Source organism: Calliphora vicina, chromosome 4 (assembly GCF_958450345.1).
Source record: "Calliphora vicina chromosome 4, idCalVici1.1, whole genome shotgun sequence".
NCBI lineage: Eukaryota > Metazoa > Arthropoda > Insecta > Diptera > Calliphoridae > Calliphora > Calliphora vicina.
This window is the reverse complement of record NC_088783.1, coordinates 65,750,287-65,776,325: the sequence shown is the minus strand read 5'-3', so window position 1 is coordinate 65,776,325 and position 26,039 is coordinate 65,750,287. Positions and strand designations below refer to the sequence as shown.

The 26,039-nt window shown below is 29.8% G+C and overlaps 1 protein-coding gene and 1 non-coding gene across 2 annotated transcripts in view; one reads left to right on the top strand and one right to left on the bottom strand.

Annotated features, from left to right (window-relative positions):
• The window catches only part of LOC135957467 (otoferlin-like), a 171,905-nt gene that overhangs the window by 84,415 nt on the left and 61,451 nt on the right, over nt 1-26,039 (bottom strand). The window lies entirely within an intron of this gene.
• On the top strand, nt 3,669-3,741 carry TRNAR-CCU (transfer RNA arginine (anticodon CCU)). Its single transcript has one exon. It is a non-coding gene; the product is annotated as a tRNA-Arg (tRNA).

Sequence of the window (26,039 nt, the reverse complement as noted above, 5' to 3'; positions counted from 1 at the left end):
ACATAATATTTATTTTGATAGATATGCCACTCGCATCCCACTAAGCGACCAAAGAGATCTTCAAGGAAAAGACCTATACTTTTTTGAGCAAAAACAAAAAATAAAATAAAAAAGGGACCATTTTGTTTTCACGATTTTTTTTTCTTATATCTGAGCCATTTGTTTGGTCGCAAATAAAAAATGTAGAAATTACAAACGGAATGACAAACTTATATATACCCTTGCCACTCATGGCGAAGGGTATAAAAAGGGTCCATTTTGGAAAAAAAAAATCAACAAAATTTTTGATTTTGCAAAAAAAGACAAAAATTTTATGTTTTGAGTTACAAAATATTTATTTTGATAGATATGCCACTCGCATCCCACTAAGCGACCAACACCTCTTAAAGGAATGAACCTAAGCTTTCTTTTGAGCAAAAAAAAAAATTTAAACAAGTAAGAGAGCTATATCTTAGATATTTTTCACCAAATTGTAAATACTTAAAAATAATTTGTTTTAAATATTATTAAGTAAACAAAATTAAAATGTTTTTTTCCAAATTTTTATATAAAAAAGTTTTTTCGAAATTTTTTTATAAAAGTTTTTTCCAAATTTTTTTTCTTAAATTTTTTAAATTTTAATTTTTTTTTGTAAAAAATAATTTATGACAAAAAAAAAAAAAAATTGATGAAAAAAATTCGGGTTAAAAAGTATTTTTCCCAATTTTGACTCATTGTAGGTCCAACTTACTGCAGATTTATATACATCGTTGCAATGGACTTTAAAATATCTATCATTAGAATTATGTTTTGAGTTACACAACATTTATTTTGATAGATATTCAACTCTCATCCCACTAAGCGAGCAAATAGGTATTCAAGAAAAATATCTAAGCTTTCTTTTGAGAAAAAAGGGCCCATTTTGAAAAAAAAGTCTAAAAATTTTGGAAAAAAAGTAATTTTTTATTTTTTTTTCTCGAAAGATTGAAAAAATAACTACACATTTTGCTAAGAGTAATAGGTAATAAGTTACATGGATGAGAAAAAACAGCTGCTTGGCCAAAATGTAAAATTTTGAACCCCACTAGCTCAGAGAGTTCTCCACCGATATTGTTGAAAAATTGTGTCTGAATTACTATCCAATAAACTTTGGTGCAAATTTCATCCCGATCGGAAGACATCGATTTCAAAAGTTGGTTCACTTGTCATGAAATCCCCGATATATAAATCATTAAAAAATTGTCTACCTAATTATGTCCGTTATAGAATCTGAAACCATCCAACTGATTAGCTCCAAACTGGTTTCAGTAGAACACTACATTAGGTCCATTTGATAAATTTTCGAATTTTCTCATAAAAAAATTGTATGCCTTTAAATTTTGTATATGGGTACCTCTCTAGATGTGTAGATCTAATAAGAAGGGATTTTTGGAAATTGTAATATTAATCTACTGACCTAATAATGCTAGAACCAAAAATCCAACTTCATCTGAATTTACACAAAAAATAAATGGACAAGAGTGTGAAACTTTTTGATGGTTGTACTTTTAAGGGGATAAAACGGACAAAACCCCAGTTTTGGTACTTTTTTTGTAACCCATATTTCAGAAATTAAATTTAAATGGAATTGTTGTCCTTCAAAAAATAGTTCAATTGGATTTTGGCACTTTTTTGAAATTGGAACTTATAAGGGTTTCAATTTAGTACTTTTTTCTAAAATTATTTTTAATGGAAAAAAAGTTTATTATAAAAACAAGTAAGAGTGCTATATTCGGCTGTGCCGAATCTTATATACCCTTCACCAAATTATACTTAAAAAATTTTAATATTTTTAGGTAAACAAAAATTTATTTTTTTTACAGTTGTTTTTTCATTTTTTGGAAAAAAAAATTTTTCGATTGTTATTTAAATTTTAATTTTTTTTTTTTTAAATTTAACAATTTTTTTTTTTAAATTTTAAATTTTTTTTTTGTGACAAAAAAAATCGGTTTTTCCGATTTTGACCCATTGTAGGTCCAACTTACTATGGTCTTATATACGTCGTTGCAAATGTCTTTGAAATATTTATCATTAGATATCCATATTGTCTATATTAATTTCTTAGTAATACAGATATAGGTCAAAAATCGAGGTTGTCTTGGTTTTTTTCCTCATATCTCAGCCATTTGTGGACCAATTTTGCTGATTTTAAATAGCAAACTTCTCGAAAGCATGTCTGACAGAATTATTGAAGATTTGGATCCCGAAGATATCTGGGGTCTTCAGAAAATTGATTTCAACAGACAGACAGACGGACATGGCTTAATCGACTCCGCTATCTATAAGGATCCAGAATATATATACTTTATAGGCTCGGAAATGAAAAATGTAGAAATTACAAACGGAATGACGAACTTATATATACCCTTCTCACAAAGGTGATAATAAAGAAAAATTTTCCCAAAAGGGAAACATAATAGTTACTGCATAAATTTTCCATGCTAATTCGAAAATGGCATTTTTTAAATTGAAAAATTATTTTTTTTTTGTAGAATATTTTAATCCTATATTTAATCCCCTTTTGAAAAGTCTTTTTTGATTTTCTCGAAATAAGGTTCAAATTGACCGCTAAGGAGAGGAGCTAGAGGGTTAAGATCTTCTACAAAAATGATCCCCATAAAATTCAACAATATAACTCTGACAATAAGAATTCTCTCAGTCATTAAGTTACAACATTTTTTTCATTTAGTATAATGCTCTCTTCGATCAAAAAATTAAAATTTTAACCCACTGTAAAAAAAAATTCAGACCTATAAGTTTATTCTACAAAAATGATCTACTCACCATACCCTTTCAGAATTATAGGGTCGCTATTCTGTTTCAAAAATGCTGTTGGACAGTGTAATTAAAACAAGTTTTTTACACAATTTCATTAGACTGAGATAAGTTTGTAATTTTGAGGAAAAAAATGGACTTAGCTCTTTTGCACACCACAGTATTACAACAAGAAAAAACGAAATAAACTTTTCTTTTTAAGCAAACAGTGTATTTTTACTTATGTATTCTAACGTTTTGTATTCGAATCTCAATTTTCATAAAATATGGAGTTAGCTCGTTTGCTCACTAAGAATATGTGATGCTAGGTTCTTTGCCACAAGTATTTTGGCAAAGTCTAAGGTATTGCAAATTATACTTTGAAAAATAATAATAACCGGTAGCTGTAAATGAAATTGTTTGGACTATAAAACTGAGAATGGTTTGCTTTGTTCTAAGGTAATTGTAATACTAAATCAAACATTTTCCAAGTAACTTGAAACAATCATTATGAAAAACGCACTAGTAGCAAAATACTTTTAATAAAAAAGGGCTACAAATTTCTATTTTAGGTTTCATTTCAATTTATAACAATACTAATTGAAAATATAAACTTAGGCTTCATTAATTACACAAATGGTAAAATATTGATATTATTGTTTATTTTCATCTTAAAGTTATAAAACACAACAAGAAAGTCAATTTAATTAAAGCACACATTTGTTCTTTCTCTTTGTTTGTTTTTATTCATGTTTATTTATTCATGTATTTTATAGAATATATATTTTTGGTTATAGACTAAAATATTTATGGCCATCAACTATTTGTTGTCGTGTGTCTATTATGTGTTGTTGGGCGTTGTTAAACATTCGTTTTATTTCTATACGTTGCTAAGAGCCCCAGTGGCCCAATGGATACGGCATCGGCCTCCTAAGCCGGGGATTGTGGGTTCGAGTCCCATCTGGGGTAAAGTTTGTAAGAATTTTTTGTTATTGAATTTCCATTAAATTTTATAAATTTAATTTAGAATATGTGTAAATTTAAACAAATTTTAAAAATTATTTATTAGACATGTTCTAAAATAGCAATTAAATGTGAGTGTATATTTAGCAACAGTATAACATTAAAAGTTAGTTATTTAGTAACTAAACAATAATCATATTTGAGGGAAAACTTAATATATAGAACAAGTAAGAAAGTATAATACCCTACAATGACTAAATGAGCAATTCTTTCACAATTTCAATAATTTATTTTCGTGAATGATTTTCGGAAGAGAGCCTTTTTATACCCTTCACCATGAGTGGCAAAGGTATATATAAGTTTGTAATTTCTACATTTTTCATTTGCGACCCCACAAAGTATATTTTGTATATTTTGGATCGTTATAGATAGTCGAGTCGATACAGCCATGTCCGTCTGTCCGTCTGTATGTTGAAATCAACTTTCCGAAGCCTCCAAATAAGTTTGAAAATCGGTCCACAAATGGCTGAGATATAAGGAAAAAAACCAGGGCAACCTCGATTTTTGACCTATATCTGGATTACTAAGTCATTAATATAGACAATATGGATATCTAATGATAGATGTTTCAAAGTTGGACCTAGAATGGTTCAAAATCGGGAAAAATATTTTTTAACCCGAATTTCTTTTCACCAAAAAATGTTTTGTTCACTAAATATTAAAAAGATAAAATTTTTTAAATAAAAAAATAAAATCATAGATAGAATTTAAAAAAAAAAAAAATTTTAAAAACAATTTAGAAAAAAATGTTCCACAAAATAAAAAAGAAAACATCTAAAAAAAAATAATTTTTGTTTACCTAAAAATTTTTATTTTAAAGTATAATTTGGTGAAGGGTATATAAGGTTCTGCACAGCCGAATATTGCTCTCTTACTATTTTACATTTTCTTTTAAAATTTCAATAGTTTATTTTCGTGAATGATTTTCGAATGATTAGATATGGGAGGAATTTTGTATGGGAGCTAGGTGAATTAATGAAATATTTTTTCAGCCAGTTTTAATAGGCTTTATCCTTGGGCCGAAATAAAAGTATGTACCAAATTTGATTGCGACTTGTACAAGATTTACATGGATAGTCAGCCAGATGCACGGACATGCTTTAATTACTCAGAAAGTGATTATGAGTCGATCGGTATACTTTAATATGAGTATTAGGCTAGTATTTTTGGACGTTACAAACTCATAATGGCGTAGGGTACAAAAATCAAGTTCGCAAACTGTTTAAGATTATTAGCAGTTTGCGAAATTGTAATCAAATCCTTGTAGCTGACAATTTCAATATCCACAACATACACTGTCTGATTCATATTTTTATCATGAAATTTTTTTCTCAAAATATGATTGCAGAATTTGTTTTTATAAAAAATATATGTATATATTTTTTATGTTTTTCCCGAAGTTTCATTGGTCTGATCTGTACAATTTATATTAAATCTTAAATTATAAATCTAATATCTTAAAAAATAAAGTCAGTGCTGTGTCGAAATTAGTCGAATAAATAAACACAAAAAAAATATATTGGATTGGACAAATAAGCAAATTTCAATTAAACATAGACGTTTTTGTTGAAAGTTCTTTAGTAGAGTTCAACAGAATTTTTTGTTTGCAGTTCGAATTTGACCAAAAAATCGATTTCTGCCCACGCTTAGATAAAACAAGTAAGAAAGTATGGTCGGTCAAGCCCGACCATGTAATACCCTACACTAAGTAAAAGAGCAAAAACATTTTTGTTTTAAAATTTCAATAATTTATATTTTTGAGTGATTTTCGGAAGTGGCCCTTATATGGGGGCTATGACCAATTATGGACCGATCACCATGAAATTAGGTAGTGTGATTTATGTCTATATGAAAGTTTACTATATTGAATTTTGTGAGTATACCAACAATTTTAAGCGATTTATGCACGTTAAAGTGATTTTCGGAAGCGGGTCTATATGGGAGCTATGACTAATTCTGGACCGATCGTAACAAAATTTGGTGACATAAATTTTATATATATAAAACTTATTTGGATTGCAATTTGTGGAGATACATTTATAAATTAAACATTTATGACCGATAAAGTCCAATTTCGGAAGGACATTTGTATGGGGGCTAGGTGAAGTAATGGACCGATTTCAGCCATTTTCAATAGGCTTGGTCCTTGGGCCGAAAAAATAATATGTACCAAATTTGATCAAAATATCTTAAAAATTACGACCAGTACTCTGCGCACAAGGTCTACATGGACAGCCAACCAGCCAGCCAGCCAGCCAGCCAACCAACCAGACGGACGGACATCGTTTAATCGACTCAGAAAGTGATTTTAAGTCGATTGATATACTTTAAGGTGTTGTTAGACTAATATTTTTGGGCGTTACAAACATCTGCACAAACGCATTATACCCTCCCCACTATGGTGGTGTAGGGTATAAACATGGACTATGCAATATTAAAAGAGAAACATGTATAAACAAGTAAGAAAGTATGGTCGGTCAAGCCCGACCATATAATACCCTACACCAAGTAAATGAGTAAACATATTTTTCTTTTAAAATATCAATAATTTATATTTTTGAGTGATTTTCGGAAGTGGGGTTATATGGGAGCTATGACCAATTATGGACCGATCACCATGAAATTGGGTCGTGTGATTTATGTCTATATTAAAGTTAACTATGTTGATTTTTGTGTGTATACCAACATTTTTAAGCGATTTATGCACGTTAAAGTGATTTTCGGAAGCGAGTCTATATGGGAGCTATGACTAATTATGGACCGATCGTAACAAAATTTGGTGACATGAATTTTGTATATATAAAACTTATTTGGAGCGAAATTTGTGTAGATACATAGATAAATTAAACGTTTATGACCGATAAAGTCCAATTTCGAGGGGACATTTGTATGGGGGCTAGGTGAAATAATGGACCGATTTCAGCCAGTTTCAATAGGCTTGGTGCTTGGGCCGAAAAAGTAATATGTACCAAATTTGATCGAAATATCTTCAAAATTACGACCTGTACTCTGCGCACAAGGTTTACATGGACAGCCAGCCAGCCAGCCAGCCAGCCAACCAGACGGACGGACGGACGGACGGACGGACGGACGGACATCGTTTAATCGACTCAGAAAGTGATTCTAAGTCGATCGGTATACTTTAAGGTGGGTGTTAGACTAATATTTTTGGGCGTTACAAACATCTGCACAAACGCATAATACCCTCCCCACTATGGTGGTGTAGGGTATAAAAATCATAATATTGAGGATTTACAATAGACGTCGCATATTTTGATCGTTGCTTTTGTTTTTAATAACTTATGTCACTTTGAAGGCTACGTACTATCTGTCTTTAATTCTCACTTAGTTATTGAACATTATAGTATAAACAAAAAATTTTTTTTCGCTTCGAAAATGTCGAATTTTGTAACAGTAAAGCGTAATATGCAGGAAGTTTTGCTTTACTTCTTTAATTTTAATAGAAATGGTGATGCGTTCCATCAGTTTTAACATGCGAGACACAAAAATCACCAAGTCAAACAATAAAGTTTGAAGACCAAGAAATGGAGGCATGAAGATTGTCGTCAAACTCAAAAATAGCTTGCCAAATTCTGAGCCACATAAACAGCAATTTTAAAATATTTGCGAGCAGCATAATTCATCAAAACTGGCAAATTGGGTATCATATTTGAAGCAGAGAGACCTTGAAAGACGATTTTCCATATCCGAAATAATGCACAGTGGTTTAGAAACGTCTTTTTTGGAAATAATCTCGGGAACTGTTGGAGACATTGTTACGAAATTTCACATGGTTGGAGCTGAGGCATTTTCGAGTCGATTTACACTTGTTCAGCTTCCTAGCGCTAATGGGGGATAGTGCGTTGCCCCTCAAAGTTGGTCACCTCGGGTCATATTTTTAAAAAATCGTCAAAAATCCATTTATGATCAGAATGAGCTGAAATTTGAATTGAATTGCTTAAGAAGATCTACAAAAAATACATGTGTAAGTTATCTCTATTAGTTGAAGAGATATTTAGCTTTATTTTTTTTTAATTTTGCTCAATCATTTTATGTTTTTTAGGTGTGGCAGGCTTACGGAGGGTCGATTTTTTTTCTAAAGTATCATCTATTTTGGCGATAAAATTCTAAATAAAATATAAAAAACTTGCTGACAGTTATCTTGTCCCTATAAAAAGTTATACGCATCCAAAATTGGAACATGTAAAAAGTGCCATATTTTTTAAGTTTTTCTCAAAAAGGCCCATATATTTTTTCTTTTGTAGAAAAAAATTCCCTTCAGGACTATATGCAAATGATCCGGAAAGAGAATTAAATGCAAAAGCGTGTAAAGTAAATTTTGGCTCACTTAATCGGACACAACACCCCCAGACCTATCCAAACTTGGTCAATTTTCAAAACAAAATTTAGATTTGAGTAAAAAATTCCAAAAAGGCAAAACACTGATCCTCAAAAAAGCTTCACATTTGTATAAACCTACATATATGCTTCTTAAATATCTAGAATGTTGTTTTACTATCGCACGATAAATATCGTCACAGTAGGCACATTTCTAAAAAATAAGTTTTTGGAAAACATTTTCCACGGTTTAGGAATTTCGGTATTAAAAACCAAAGAAATAATAACACAAAAAAACACTGATAATTTAGGATTCTTAGATTTTGGGGAAATTGACAGTAAGTGAAAAAGTTATTGAAGAAATTACTTAGTTTATTAACATCTTCAATATTAGGACCTTCAACAGACATTGTGCAGAAGGATGGCATAGAAAGTGAAATACGTGCGTTCCTTATAAGCTCGGACACTGATATTTGCAGTCTCAAAAAATATCCAATAATAAGGCAAATGTTTTTTAAATTTAACAAGCCTTTGGCTTCTTCTGCTCCAGTAGAGCGTTTATTTTAGTGGAATGGTGGATTCTCCTCGGAGAAATAAATCAAGTGATTCGAATAATATTTTAACTATTTTCAAAATATTATTAGTTAAAAAATTTTAACTACACTATCACTATATCATGAATTCCACCATAGACAATTCCACCACCACACAAGTTTTTAACATTCGGAGTCCTTGGATATTTTAATTTCCACTCTCTTAAATTTTGAAAAAAATCGCGCTTGTATTCACGATTTTTTTAGAAATCTAGAAAAATTTTCTTGGAGTGTAACTTTAAATATTCGTATTCTATAAAGCTGATATCGAATTTATACTACATAGTCAAAAAAATATATATTTTTTTTTCAAATCATGCATTCATGATGTAAATGCAATTTTCAGATGAACTTTTGCAAATGTATTCTACTTAAAATTTTATTTTTTTTAAATAATCTTAAAGTGTGTTAAATTGACTAAACAACTAAATTAAAATATTTTGTGACAGGATGTCCTGCAATTTTTAACATTGTAAAATTTGAGATGTAACATACGCATAAAATTTCATGATTTTTTTTTGTTATCTAGAGTTATCGATATGAGGAAATTTTATACATATTTGTTATTTAAACCAGAGACCAAAAATAACTGTTATTAAATTTTTTGAGACTGAAAAAGTCAGGCATAAATCAATGAATAATTTTTACGTTTTCAAATAAGAGTTATTCATAATAAATATTTTTTTTCGTTGCTCATAACTTTTATTTTCGATTTATATTTTTTTACGTTGCTCATAACTTTTTTTTCAATTTGTATGTTTTTAAGTTGCCTAATAAGAGTTATTCTAAAGAATATATTTTTTTCGTTGCTCATAACTCAAAAGAAGTTTCTTTCGACACCTTGGTTGCATTTTATTAGTACGTACATTGAATTTAACCTTTAAAGTCGCAAAAAATAAGCTTCGTATGAGATTGATGTTTTTTATTGTGTGTTTTTTAATTATGAAGAATTTTGTTTCACAATCAATGTTTTAGCAAACGCATTGTCCGCCAAGTTGCACCTTTTCTCAGTCAACAAAATACGCAAAGCAGAAAATGCTCTTTCAACAGAAAGCCGTTTAGCCGGCAGTGCATAGTAGGGACGCCAATCCCGAAATCCCGAATCCCGGGATTTGTCAAAAAAAATCCCGGAATTAACAAATACCGAAATATTATGAGATTTTTGATATTTTAGGAAGATTTTTGAAGCACCCAAAATACTTAGAAAGCTAAATTTCAGCATATTTATAATACGAATCTCGCTTCAAATCCAAACGCAGCCAGATTGTTTCATTTGAATCAGGGAGCAGCACGTTTCCCTTGCATTGACAGGCATTTACACAATTTACACTTTTACTAAATTTATGTTCAAGTTATTTTCTGAAGGGGACTAGGGGCAAATGTAGCCCGATTTCCGTAGTACTCTACAGTATATTTTCAGAGTACTTCCAACTTATTTTGTGCAAAATTTTATAAGGATTGCCGCATAATCAAGATATTTATGACTGCTCAAACAGTACTCCGGGGACAAATGTATGGAGCTAGAGGAAATCATGGACCATTTTATTTTAATTTAATGCATTAGTTTTTGATTTGTTATATTTTTACTTAAATATATTAATGAAATTAATAGTTTTTATTGTTGAATTTGATGTTTTTGACGTTTAACTAAAATCCCGAAGTCCCGAAAAATCCCGAAATCCCGAAAAATCCCGGGATCCCGGGATTTACATTTCTAAAATCCCGAATCCCGGGATTTGTAAAACCCAGTCCCGTTTGGCATCCCTAGTGCGTAGACAATATGAACCAATTTATTTATTTTTCTCTTAATAATATTGCAACAAATCGGCTTCTACGTCCAGTCTCATAGGTTTAAAGCACTCTATTTCAGCTATAGCTGCTAATAACTCTCGCGATGTATTGCCGTTGTCATCTTCTGAAGTTAAATCCACTTAAAGTTCTCTAATTGATGTTCCGAACAACGATGACGTATTTAGATTCGTCGATTCGTCAATCAGAAAATCGGATATTGGTTGAAGTGGAGATACTTCAGCTGAAGTTAAATCGAAAATAAAAGTTATGAGCAACGAAAAAAAATATTTATTGAAAAGCAAAACTTATTTTCATTGAGAATAACTGTTATTTAAAGAAACAAAAATTTATTTCTACAATTTATTTTTAATTGGTTTTTTTTTCAAAATTTCTTTTTTTTAATATTGCTACTCAAATTTTCAGCATTGAAAATATAAATAATTGTAAATAGATAGAATTTTGTTGTTTGATTAATTAACAATTGATACGTTCATCAATTTATATATCTAATCTCAGAATTTAATGTTTATTCAACAAGACTTTTGACAGGAATATTAAAATGATTTAAGAAAATCCATTACAACATTGAAATATAAAAATAAACCACTGTAATTGCTATTACTTTTAAGGTTACCTCGAAATAGTAACTCTCTTAAAACTGACACTTGAATATGCTCTTTACAGACATGACACCACTACTCTTAAATAAACAAAAACAAACATGTAAAAATCAAAAAACAAAAAAGAAATAGAAAAAAGATACAACAAACCATTAAAAACCATCAACAACAGCAGGCTTAAAAGATAAAACGAGCAACAATGTTGTTTAAACAATATTACAATGACAACAGCAGTAGCAGCAGCAGCAGCTACATTAGCAACCAGTTCATGAATATTAAAATAAATGGCTTTATTTAAAAAACCATATTCTCAACCGCATTTCACTGTTTTCTATACTCATATTCTGTGTTTGAGTACTAAGGACTGTCTACAAAGTTAAACCAACCGACGGCGGCAGCATGTCATGACTAAAAAGCCTACTTGTCTACCGTTTAACAAGATAAAAAACAAAATAACAAATAAAAAAAGAAGGAAAACTGACACAGACAAATTGGCCATGTCCAAGGCAATATACGTGAGCATGAAGTATTATACTTAAACATACGATGATGGTGTGAGAAGTTTGTGATGAATTGAATTCACGACGCAAAGGGTTAAAGGTTTATAATATGGGAAGATGAATATTAAAAATATAATTTGACATTTGAGATAATTTTTCAAATTTTATTTTAAAATTAAACTTAAATGCTTGATTTTATTAAAATTCTTGGCAATATTTACGAAGAAGAAGTATCACCTTAAAAATGATAAAATGTAAGTTTATTTTGTATTAGAAGAGAAAATTTAATGTGAAAGTTCTTAAACTGACAATAAAACTGTGATATACCTCTAAAATTATGCTCCACAGTGAACAACTTTGAAATAAATATTAAATAATAATGGCCGTATTCTTAAAACAATTTTAAATTTAAGCAACATTTTAAAATCAAATTTTATATGGAAATTTAGCTTTAAAACATTGTTTAAATTTAAAATTTTTTTTATGAATTATGGGGTAAACATATAAAAACAATTTAAATTTAATTCCTTAAATTTTTGAAAAATTGTATGTCAGAATCATAAAAGTTACAACCCTCATATCTACATAAACACATTAAAACAAATCCTAGTATATCTAATATGCACCACTGTATCAAGTGTAGATGACATTTTGTTAAAAAAAGCGAATGAAAAAACAAACAAAAAATGCCTGTAAACTAAAAGATAAAAATCATATTTAAAGCTGCCACTGCCACTACAATCTTTTTGCTTCTTTTTGTTCATAATAAATTGAAAAACACACAACGGCAACTTAAAAAAAATGGTTAAAAATGCCTAGAACACAATTACGAAATATTTAAATTGTTTTCAAGTTTTATTCTTTTTCTTTGCTGTGATAAAACTGACAGCTAATTGCCCCGGGTAATCTTAACTTTTTTTAATAAATTTTTATAAAACTTTAAAAATTGCATCACTGGGTTTTTTCTATGCTAACACCAATTAACTATAAAAAGCCACAGAAATTATAGTGGTAATTAGTTTAACATTGTTTTTTAAAAACAAATTTTATATTTTAACTATTTGTTTTAAATTTATAGCAAAATGCCATTGTTAAAGGTGGCGTATGATTAATAATAATAACATTGAATTGTATTTTGCTTGCTGTTTGTATGACATGACGTATGATTAATATTTTGCAGACTGTTGTGCGAATAAATTAATTATACTCGCTGGTGGTATTTTAATAATTTGCTATTGATTAAAAATTATGTTAAAGGTTAAGCAGAGTAGTTGCAGCTAGAGTTAACTGGCTTTTATAGATTATTATTAAATGCACAATAAGTTAGAAACTGGGGTTTATTAATAAATACTAGGATCGCCTGGTGGTCAAAATTCGACCACTAATAACGAAAATATACAGTTACTTTTGATTATATACAAAAATATTTTTCACGTTTGTGTACAAATACACGTGTATTTAGATGTGTATACACATGTTGTTGTTGTTTTTCAAGCAAATTTAAAACGATTTTTACCACTTTTATGAAAAGAATTTTTTTAAAAAAAATTATATTGTGCACATCTAAAGAAAATAACCTTTTAAACCATATAAGTTTCATCAATATCGGTGGACAATAACATACTTAAAAGTGTACCACAAAAAAACGTGTGGCCTATTTATATATAAGATTATGATTTACATTAGTTTGGATTTAAATTTGTCACAAGGGTACTGCACAAATCTTATCCTAAATCATTTACTATCATTTCCTACTCAATATATTTAAATATTCGAAAGAGACATGATTCTTTCATTATTTGTGAGTTTACATTTTTACCCATTCAGTATTAACTACTGAACCAACTTGCATAAAATTTGGCGTACAGATAGGTCGTCCGCTCCTTTTTATTGCCACTTTTTATACATACTATCAAAAGAGAATGAGGGTTTATTGATTTTGTCATTCCGTTTGTAATCGAAATATTCATTGCAGACCCACAAAGTTATATATGTATGTACATCCTGGTTTCTTATAAGATTCTAAGACGATCTAGCTATGTCGGTCCGTCTGTTGAAAACAAAATAGGGCCCAAACCAAAAGAGCCACCTGACTGAAATTTTCCAAATATACTCTCTATTGATATGTTTTGTTGGATATTGCAAATGGGCAATATTGGACCTAGCCCAATACACTGTTTTAGCCCGGAACACTGTTTTAGTGTTCATAAATATATGGATTTTGGGGCAATACTTATAAAAGTTTGGAAAAATGACTTCCAAGTGTTCCGATATTATAATGTAAAGTATGGTGAAAATCGGGCATCATTTGTCCCTAGTCCCCATACAAGGTACCCTTCAGAAAATTTATAATTGTACTATAATAATTAATATCATGAGAAAAATTTCCAATTTAATCACGATATTTATTATTAAACAAGTTTTATATTGGGTGTATGACTTCAAAATGCGTAACTTGCAATAGATGGCGTATCTTCTGAAAGTGGTTTTTGTTCTGCTTTACTTCTTTATCTTTTATGTCATCGGCAACATATCTGGGTATGTTTTGCATTTTTTGCAACGCTGTAGCTCTGAATTGGATAATTGGATCTACTTGAAATTTCGCGATAGCCTAGTCGAAACTGTTTACGTAATTGTCTCAAGTTTAGTTAGGATATGATCACCCGTTTGGAAGACAAATACCATTTACAAAGTTGTATCCTTACGTCAACAGCATACATACATATAGTAAAACGCATGCAAATATTATGATATAATTGAAAAGTATAGTATTTTTCAACATTTTTACCCACCCTACTCCACATTTTTGATAATAGCGGGTCCAAGTATTTCGCGATTTTAATTTGTTTTGTTGAACTAACAACAGATATAGTATATGTCAAACAAAAAAAAGAATTGTTTAAAAATCATGACTGACGCCAAAGTTATATGCATTTGAATTTAAAAATTTTTAAAATTACGATTTTTCGCGAATTTTTGGGAAAAAGGTACTTTTTTTCTTTTTAAGTTATCTAAAAAATTTCTCAGAAGTTGTATTAAGAATTTATACTTTTTGTAAAGCTAATTTTGCTCTAAATATATTACATGAAAACAAATTTGAAAATTGTTGATACCGAGGGGACCAGGTCCACTCAAAAAATGCCTATTTTTATGTAAAATTCAAATTTAGGTAAAAAATTCTCAAATCGCGTAGTCGATATCAAAATATAGTAACCGATTTTAAATGGCCCAATATGTTTTTTATTATCTTGTAAAGGGTTCCGATAACACCGCTCGTGGTATGGATATTATAGCCTAAAAACTAAAAAAATCCAATTTTTGCGATTTTTCAAAATTTTTTTGGGAGTTGTGGGATTCCTGATTATAAATTTCAAAATTTGTTTCTATTTTTCCATTTCTAATAGAAAGAAATAGGAAATTCGGTATCATATGATTTGAAGCCGAGAAACTTTGAAAGGCGATTATGCATGTCTGAAGTGATGCTTGAAAGCTATAAAGGAAAATGATTTTAACACCGAATAATTTTGCAATGAAAAATGGATCCATGTCAAGCTCGCCTAACCAGCCGAATCGACACCACGCCAAATATTCATGGCACTGAGGTAATTCTCTGTATGACCTGATATCTATTATGACCTGCTGAAATCTTGCTAAACCATCACAGGGAACCTGTACAGAATGCAACTGATTAGTTTGAAGCGATAATTGGCCGAAAAATGCTCAAAATATGTGTGCAGGCATTAAACCGTAATATTCCATCATGAGAACAGTCAACAACATGTTGCAATACCTGTTAAAATCTATTTAGAAAGAAATGGTTGGGAAGTTTTGCCACACCGCTTTATAGTCCAGAGCTTGCCTTGACCTTGCTACTATTTGTTTCAGTCGATGCAGAACGCTCTCTCTGTGATACGCTTCACTTCAGAACAGAGTATCCGAATTTGGCTTGAGTAGTTTTTGGCCTCAAAAGATGATCATTTCTTTTCTTTCCATATCGCACACCCAGTTTAAAAGTGACACAACTCAAAATTTTCATTTTTCAGAAATAGAAAATAAATATGTACCAATTGAAACATTTATTTTTCGGGTTTATATAACCCGAAAAATTAATTTTGAGTTGTGTCACTTTTGAACTGGGTGTGCGAAATGTTGCCAGAAAGATTGGAAAAGGTCATAATGGTCAATACTTTGAATAAATTTATACTGTACAAATCCCGCATTTTTATGACTCACAACCGGTTTACACCATTACATTCCGGACAAGAAACAAGCCTGCTATTACTGGAATCATGGTTCCCATTTCTTCGACCAGTCTGGAGTCAAGAAGCAACCAGACCAATTTAGGGGCATTTTGATATGACCTTTACGATTGAAATACCGACAAGGTATGTATGTCTGGTTCCCTAAACTCTGTCCTCCGCGGAGGAGTTCCATGAAGACGCAAATCTCATCTCTACACTGACGGTACAAAAGAGCAAATAGGCTCGGGATTTATGTCTGATCTCACCAGCATTATTTTCTAGGTAGAGATCTATGCCATCGACTCAGCCGAGAAAAGAATACGAGAGTTAATTCTCCATTAATACATCGTAATAAGGTCAAAATGTATTCTCGATTGTTCACAGTCCCAGCCGTGTTAAAAAGGACATAAAGGCACAAAGAAAAATGTCCACTTTTTTTTTATAAAAATTGAATTTATTAAATGTATAATATATTAGTTTACTCATTAAATATTGGATCATTTTGAAATCTATTATCATAGAATAAACACATAGAACGGAAGGAGAGAGTAATATATATGGAAAAATCACTCTCTTTTCACACATACGGGTGATACAATAACAAAATACATGCAATACATTCTCATGAATTAGGTTTTTGACAACAGACTTAGGTTTTTGGCTCTCAGTTACCTATCTAGTTGTTGTCTATGTCTATTATCATCTCGACTAATGATATCAAAAACGTTAAAGAGCTGTAGAAATGTATATTTACTTGAATGTCAAAAAGTTGTTTAACTCTTTTTTAAAATTCTTGACATGGACTACTTCCATAATAACTGCCACAAATAAAATGGCGTGTAAAATCAAAAAAACAAAATAAAACATAAAAAATTGCCGACAAATATAATTAAGCGTATAATTGTAATTAATTTAATGGTGGCAGTTATATAATTTTCACTTAAATATGACACTTTTGACTTGTTTTATTATTCAGGCTGACAGTTGTTTATTAAAGTTTATGGTGTCGTTATATCCGGCAGGAATTTTAATAAAACATTTTTTTTGTGTTGATATTTTATAAATGTATTCAAAATGTAATATTTACTTCCGTACATGCATAGATATTTAAGGAAATATCTATGATTCTATGTTTATTTGCAACTGTGTTTTGAATTCTTTAGAGAATTTATTTCTAACAGACGTTCAGGTTTTATTACGTGACTGTCTACAAAACCCCAAAAAATAAAAGACAAGTCTAAAGATAAAGATTTCTGATATAGTATGTACTTTTGAAACAAAAGACAACAGCACAAACATATTTTCCTTTTTTTATAATTTTATTCTGAAACGATGTCAATGGCACGCGAAATTTACAGCAAGATGAACATGAATACAAAAGTTACCCTAAAGAAGTTGTTTTCTTTTACTTGTTTTACCATAAACATGTTTGTTTGTTTATTTACTTTTCTTGTAGTTTTTGTTTGCCTTTTGGTTTCTTTTACGGTGAATAAACATTTAGGGGAGCTTTCTTTATATGTTACTGTGTTGTTATGTGTGTGGGGATGAGTGAAAAGGGTGTATTGCTGGGGCAATATTAATGTATGTGTAGATCAAAACATGTTGCCTAGTTTTGGGCTAATTTTTATGTTTTCTTGTAGTTAATAATCTCAAAGGAGTAGCAGCAAATAATTACTTGTACATTTTTAATGAGCAATAGTTTACCTGGAGAAAGAGACTCGTTAAAAACTAATAAACATGTATATACATTTGACTTTAAGGTGTAAATAAATTAATTTAGTTAATTATGTTAAAACTACTTTAGATTTAGGCCATAAAAGACAATGGATTAGTTTTTATTAAATAAATAATTGGACTTTTAATGGAAGAAATTCATCACGTTCAAAATATTTCTTCGATATTCCTCAATATTGGGACCAGTGTAATTTCTATAATTCTAGCTATTGGTAAAGGGTATTTAATATTCGACCCTGCCAAATATAACATTTGAAATTGTTTCTTTCTTCTATTTCTATTTAAATTTATTCGAAACTACAAAATCCTTTCAATATTTTTAGTTAGAAAAACCCCTAAAATTATGCTGTACTTATTTATGAGAAAATTTTCGCCACAAATAAGTAGATGCCAAAGTACTTCAAGGTCTCTTTACATGTTTTGCCTTATGAAGGCTCTCTTGTGAGTCAATATCAGCCCATTTGTTCAGTCAAAGTAAAGCAAAATTATGAAATGACTTGATGTTTTTACCAACAATCTTAAACGTCAAAAGAGACGAAGCAACAAAAACAATAATTCCAAGAATTTAGTTACTTACATAAAAAAAAAATCCTTTAAGGTTGAACTACACACAGAAAAAAGTTTCAACATAAATAGTATGATTTGATTTCATTGATTTCAATTCATAAAATTTATAATTAATTGCTTAAATATATGATATTTTTCATATTTTTTGTTTTCAAATAAAATCTAGGAGGCTTGAAAAAAAAATATTTAAATTTTCATTTTTATGTTGTTCAAAAATGTTAGAAATTTTCATTGGAACTTTTTTAATGTTTTTCAGCTATAAAATGAAAAAATATGCGCGAAATTGATTGCATTTTTTGAAGAATGTGAAATGCTTTAATATTAATGGATGTTTAATTATGTTTAATGTTCTTTTTACCTTTCAGATTTTGTTGATTAAATATTTGAACTAAATCATTACATAATGCAATTGCAATGCAATTTATTATAAAATATCAAAAAATTTATGTAAAAAAGCTAAAAAACCGTCATGTACAATTTTATAATATTTATGAACATGTTCTTATTCTGATTGAAAAAAGTTTGGAAAAAAAAGTCATGTTCGATTAATAATATTTATGAAAAAATTCATTCCAATTATGAATTTTTTTTTTCTGTGCAGAATTTGTTAAAAAGTTACAATGAAACAAATTATAAAATATTAAAGTACGAACAAAATATGTTTTCATACTTTAGGGCTTAAATATTTTTTTCTTTGTTTTTTTGTTTAAGTAGAACAAAACAAGAAAAGCAAACAAAACAAAACAGAAAAAAAACTTTAATGAAAATTGTTTTTACCTGTTTTCAAATATAAAAAGAATTCTCAGTAAAAGGGGCTTTTTGTTTGAATAGCAATAGCAACAAAACAAAAAAATGGTTAATTTTTGAATTACTAAATGAAAAACTGTTAGTGAAAAGTTATCCTTACGAAAAATGTATTCGAAATAGTAGCTTGTTTTTATGAAAACAAAATAGTGTCCAAAAAAAAGCGAATCACCAGATGTGTAAATCTTGATGTTTCTTTTGAGTTACAAAATGTTTCCTAATGTTTATTATTTTTATTTTCACACTTTAACATACATATGTTCATACAAGTAAATCACAGTCTCTTTTCAAAAACATCCTCAACAAGTTCATGGTGTAAAGGTTTCACAAAATTCTTACCTTGATTTTGTGTTATTTTTCACAGCCATTATCAAAGTTTAATAATTTATAAGATTTTGTTTCCATTATTCTTTTATTCTTTTGTTTGCTTCCGTGTTTTTCGTAAATGTAAGTTAATGGCGTAAATGTTTTCAATGTTTTTTTTTTATTTCTGTCTTTAATCTACTAATATAAAATATTCGTAGCAGACAAAAACTAAATATGTACCTTGAACAGTACTGTAGTAAATAAATATTTGTCTATAAATTGTTTGCACCCGGCATTGTACGGGTTTTGATTCTCTATTCTTTATTAATTTATTTATTTTATTATGAAGCCCTATAATACTGAACATAAAACAGAACCTCTTAGCTCTTTGCGGTTTGGTGGTTAGTTTACTAACCACATTTTCTATAGTCTTTAAAACATAGTTTATTGGCATCTATTGTCATTTTGCCGTCAGGGTGCTCTGGTTAGATAAATATATTAATTTGAAAATATTGTAAAAATCATATTGTAAAAATCAGTTTTTTTAAGAGACTCTCAGTCATTCAATAAAAAAGAGCACAAGTGTTTACTGTTCATCGAATTCAGTGTTACTTTGGTATTTCGGTTGTTTTGTCAGAAAATTTAGTCAAAAATATTCGATTCCTAAAAATATATACGAAACAAAAATTCTTATCATAGTTATTTTTAATGCCAACCGCCACGGTGGTTAGTAAACTAACCACTTCAATCTACAAAAAAACCTTGGAATGGGGTGGTTTTTTCATGTTTTGATAAAGTTTTTCTTACTTTTTATAATAAACTAACCTTGATTAACCCATTTCGCTCCGAGATAAAATTTTTATTTATTTTTTGAAAAAAATAACTTTTTTAGGGTAATTATGACCACCTGATTGCAAATATCTGGTCAAAAAAATTTTCCGATTTTTCGTTTTCTCAGAAAATCCAGTTCAAAATTTCGAATAGTTAAGTTTAAACATATGTGATGTCCCGCATTTGCATGTAAATCATGGTTTTTATGTTTTATGAAACAGTTACATATGTTGGCAATAATTCCTCATGTTTTTTATTTCAATTTTATTTTTTTCACTATTTTTAAAAATTAATTTAAAAATGTCTATTTTTAGACACTTTTTTTAATTTGATGTAACTGTAGAAATTTGCCCCTAGCAACGAGGGGGACTGTTCGAAAAATCGAACAGCGGAGCGAAATGGGTTAAAGTAAAAATGCAATTGATTTGATTTTAAACTTATACACAAAAAGCGTGGCTGAAAGAGTTAACTTAAGAGTCTTAAGAAATATTTTGACTTTAGTTTGGCAATTAAAAACTTAGTAAATCTTTAAATTTTGGGACAATTTACTATTTTTAAGCTATTTTATAAACAAGAATATTTCAGATCTTCAGTTAGGCACAAATTTATGTATCTTTATTTGAAATTAGTGGTGGTTTTTATGAATATTTAGATTTTATTGTTGGGTGTATGACTTAAAAATGTGGGATTTGTTAAAAAAATTTTATTTTAAAACATTTGTACAACATAAATTTATTCAATGTATTGTCCATTGTTAGCTATGAACTTTTCTCATCTTTCTGGCAACATATGGATTCTGAGCCAAAAGAACAGCTCATCTTTTGAGGCCAAGAACGAATCAAGCCAATATCGGATACTCTGTTTCAAAGTGAAGCATATACCAGAGAGCGTTCAGCATCTATCGAAACAAATAGTAGTCGGAAGGGGCACGGTCTGGACTATAAAGCGAGTGAGGCAAAACTTCCCAAACACTTTATTTTAAATACTTTTAACAGATATTTCAACAAGATTTTTTTTGTAGCATTCTAGCATTATTTCGGACATACAAAATCGTTATTAAAGGCCTCTCGACTTCAATTCGTATGTTACCCAATTTCCCTGCTTTTGGATGAATCCTGCTGCTGGAAAACGTTTTGAATAATAATTTTGCAATACTTTTAACACATTTAATTTTCAAAACATGTCCAATATGCACAAAATAAATTTTGTCTTATCTCTCGACAGAGACGGCCAGAGCAATCTGTATATTATATGTGATAAGTTCTGAGTTCTGATTCCAGCGCTCACGTATCTAACTAATTCGATATCGCAACCAAGGGAGTATGAACGTTCCTTTGCGAAAGAGTTATGTTCAAGGACGACGCTTAAGTTGCACACCCATCATCGATTTCATTCCACCGGATGCCCTCATGATCCGGAACCTATATTAAATCCACAAAGTGTTCTGTAATGGAGAATAAATTTTGATCTTATTGTGTTGAAGTTGAGAGACTTTATAGACGCAAGGCTGTCCATGGAGATTTTAATGATTAAAGTTGCAATATTCTTTTCCCGAATTATATTAGCTGCTAAGTCGATGGAATTATACCTCTGACTGGAAGACGGTCCAGCTATCGGGCAGTATGAGAATGACCAAGGGTTCAAGTTCATTAGAGAAAATTCCGGAACTAGTGCCGTTTGCGTCTTAGTGTCATCAGTGTAGATTGAACTCATCTCTTGTCGGCATCAAAATACGGTGTAGGTATTAAGGAGTGAGATCGAAAAAATCTTAACACACGTTTTTCCTTAAAACGTTTAACTCAAGTATTTATTTGATGTTTTTATTATATTTAATGTCAATTATGTTCATTTGCTGTTAATCTGATTAAAATGTGTGACGATAAAAAAGTGCGTACCCAACATGGTCCTACAAAAGATAGCCAAATAATCAAAGGTTCGGGAGAACTTGTCCGTTGATAAAAAACTTGATATAGGTAGAAGGAATGGTCCACATAATGTTTCTAAAGCCAATAAATAGAAAGCATTTTCAAAAGAGCTCTCAACACATCCGGTAGGAAAACAGTCCGGTTAGCTCAGTACTCTGACTATTTGGTATGAAAAGTTAAATGCAGGTTTAAAAACATACAAGGCTCAAAAAGTTCCTGACAGGAACTCTGCAAAAAATTTAGAGGATAAAGACGGATATTAAAGTCAAATTTTATTAATAAATATACTTGCTGCATAATGGATGATGAAACGTATGTTCTGAAAATTTTTTCGCAGCTTCCGGCTCAATATTTGTATGTTGCTGATGCTTGAGGGAATATTGTAGAAAATTTTAGGACCCAAAAGTAGAAAATTTTCCCAAAAAGTTTCTGGAACTGCAAGCAATATGCAGTTGAGTCAAAAGAAGCCAAACATTGGTTCAAAGGGCAATATAAATACCGTAATTTACATCAAGGAATGTTTACAAAAAAGGATGCTTCCATTCATAAGACTTTTTAATGCGTTCACTTATTTTTGGCCGTATTGAGAATCCTGTCGCAAGGTCTTGAGTGGTACCAGATCAATAGTGTAGTATTTGTATCAAGAGAGGCAAATCCTCCAAACTGCCTGTGCAGAGATATTGGGCTCTTGTTAAAAGAGAATTGAAGAGTACAGTAAAGGTGTCTAAAAGTGTGGTCGATTTTAAACGGAGATGGACTACCTGTTCGAACAAAATGGCAGAAAGCACTATAATGGAAGGGTTTCCGGAAAAGCTTCATAAATTTATCACTATTAATTAGAACTATAAAAGTAATATTTTTGGTAAGTTGTAGTAATAATTTCAATCAAATAAAAAAAATCAAAACTGTAAGTTTAGTGGTTCCATTTCTATTAGCGTTTATGTATGTTAAGATTATTTCGAACTCACTCCTTATACAGTATGATTGTTGCCCCAAGATTATGCAGTATATCTTCTGTAGGATGGTGGCATGACCAATATGGGTCATGCTTCAGTCCGCTTGACTCCTTCAGACTTAAAGCATACTTAGCAGAAATGCATTTGCTATAGAGATCGAGGGAAGTTATATCTAGCATCGTTTCAATATTGGTCTAAGGAGTGGTATTTATGGAGCGAGTAGTAGCGAGACTAGAGGGTGTCTATCGCTCTCCACCTGACAAGATATCCATAGGTCAGAATGAATCATAAGCTGTGTACAATAAAAGGTTTGAGACTCCGTCTCATTTTTAAAGTTTTCTTACAAATAACCTTTCTATATTATAGCGTAATTCTTCCACGAGATCTAGAATATAGAATTACGCCAAGGTACATTATTGTTCTCGAAACTTGCAGAATAGTACTTCTGAAATGTCTAAGGTATGCGCAATACATAGGCTATTGACAATTTAACCAATTGGTTTCCTCTTTTTATATCTTTAAGAAGAAGGGTAATAATAAATTTCAGTTCTTGTGATTAAGAAAAGTAAATGAAAAATTACGTCACTTTAGAAGAAATTGTCATTTACAAAGGGTACCAAATTTTTTCCCTTTTTTATCCCTTCGTGGACCAAGATTAAGAATACATATTCTATTCATACTTTCTTGTAATAAAAGTAACAATCATTGCATGATGTTTTCTAAATATAGACTCCAAATATAGATAAGGATTTGTCTATGTTTCAAGTTCTAATAACATTGTTTGATCCATTTAAGTCTGATTGTGGAACAAACTAACAAACAAACTTAGAGATAAATTTTTAATACTTATACATAAATATATGTATGTTTGTGTGGAATACATACATATGTATTATGTATACAGACATAGATTAACTTTTCTTTTGTGTCAAAAACATTTTTTTACGTTTTTTAAAAGTTTTATTTTGTTTTTCTTTTTCATCTGTTGAACGTATTTTGTTGTATTGCAGTTCTATAGGATTTATTGGTCATATTTCTGTTGTGTGAAAATTTTATTTTAATATCTTCCGGTTGTTATTTAGGTTTTTATGGAAAAGAAAAACTTTTGTCAATATACCCTGCTGTAGGTTAGAAAGTATTTATACTAAAATGTCCTTGTTTGCAAGGAGCCAGTAAAAGTTTAAGTTTTACCTAATAAAATTATTGTTAACTTTTTAAGACGTCATGACACATTTACCGTCCTATAATTTCAACTAGATTGTTAGTATATTACAATACTAATAAGGTTTACAATCTATGGTATCAAACTTTAGTGTATATCCATCATAACAAAAATACTTGCCGGGTGTAGAATGTATTTTACACAGTCCTGCCAAATACATTACATTAGTTTGCTGTTTTATTACTTTTTATTAAGTTTTTAGTTGTAGTCTTTTATTGCATTCGCTATACCTTGGAGGTGTCTCATAACTTTGTATAGTTTTATATTTAATTTTTAAGTTGGAAAATGAGGACAAACTTAAATTGGTAAAAACATTAAAAAGTTCCTTTTATAAAGAGCAAATTTGTGAAAACTTTTTAATTTTATAATGGGACCAGCTGAAATGATGATGACATGAAAACGTAAATAAAATTGCTCTAAAATAGTGATAATATTAAGGTTGGATATTTGAAATGTTATTAGAGACATAATAGATATAGATCAGTTCGATTAAAATACAATAATAAACCAATTATCAAGTACTGAAAAGTTCGTTAGGTTTTAAGGTTAAGGTGTTGTTTTTTGTTTACTTTTTTTCGAATTTTTAGGGGATTCGAAGATAACAAGGGGAAACATTTTGTATTTTTTAAACTTAGGCAAAAACTTTGTTATTAAATTGTAACCTATAATTACCAAAGCCAAACTATCAACTTAAAATAAATAACATTAATGCAATGTTTTTACCAACAAAACTATACTAATATTTTTGTTAATAATTCCCAAACAGTTTATGTGAAATTTAGTATAACAAAGCCTAATCAGAACAGGCCAAAAGTCTTAATTCGTACTAATACCGTAGCCGGTTTCTTCACATAATTAGTAGTTAGTCGACAAGATCTGAAGAATTGATATCCTCGAATTTAATCTATAGCCTTGTTTTATGTAAGCCAACAGAGAGCATCGGATTGTATTCCCAAACTAGTCTTAACTCTTAATTCATAGTAAGCCGATTGAGAGCTGAAGTATTCAAACATTAATGTATTTATCTCGTCATATTGTATTCGTTAGACAATCTTAACTAATAAGTTATACTTAGTCGATGATATCTGAACAATTTATCTTCACGGATTGTACCCGTAACCGTTATTTTCCCATAATTAGTCATTAGGCGAGCGAGAACCGAAATATTTATCTCGTTGCACTATAGTTCAAAGTATCACTTTTTCCGTGCGAAATTCCAATTTCGAAGTTGTTATTATTCATTATTTTTTATTGTCAACCTGTTACTAAAACTCCAATGCAAACAAATTCGCAATTGGTTCTTGTAAAATACAAAATACGGCTTGACAGCATGCCTTCAAAGTCAAAGTTTCGATACATTTTTAAAAAAATTTGAATAGTATCAATATTATATTGTAACTTTTAACCGTTAATTGTGGAAAGTGTGTGAATAATTTAAATAATGTTTAAAATGGAAAACAACGAGACGTCTAAGTACTTAATTTTGCTTTCCTAAATATTTGGAAACTATTTCCCTTTATATTAAAAATTACAATTTTTAAACATAACCTTAAAGTAATTTGTTTTGATTACAAAACTTTAACTTTATAGAAGCTTTTAAAAAAATGTTAACGTTTGTTAAACTTGAAATTAAAATAAGTAAATATACTGAAATGTTGTGAATTCATTTCACTTTATTTCATACTGCGCATTTTTGCGCTTTCTGAGTAATTTAATTTTTTCTAGGTTACTGTGCTATAAAAAAAATTAACTTTTTGAAATTTGGCTAAAATAACGCACAAAAGACACAAAGTATGATGCTATTATTAAATATATT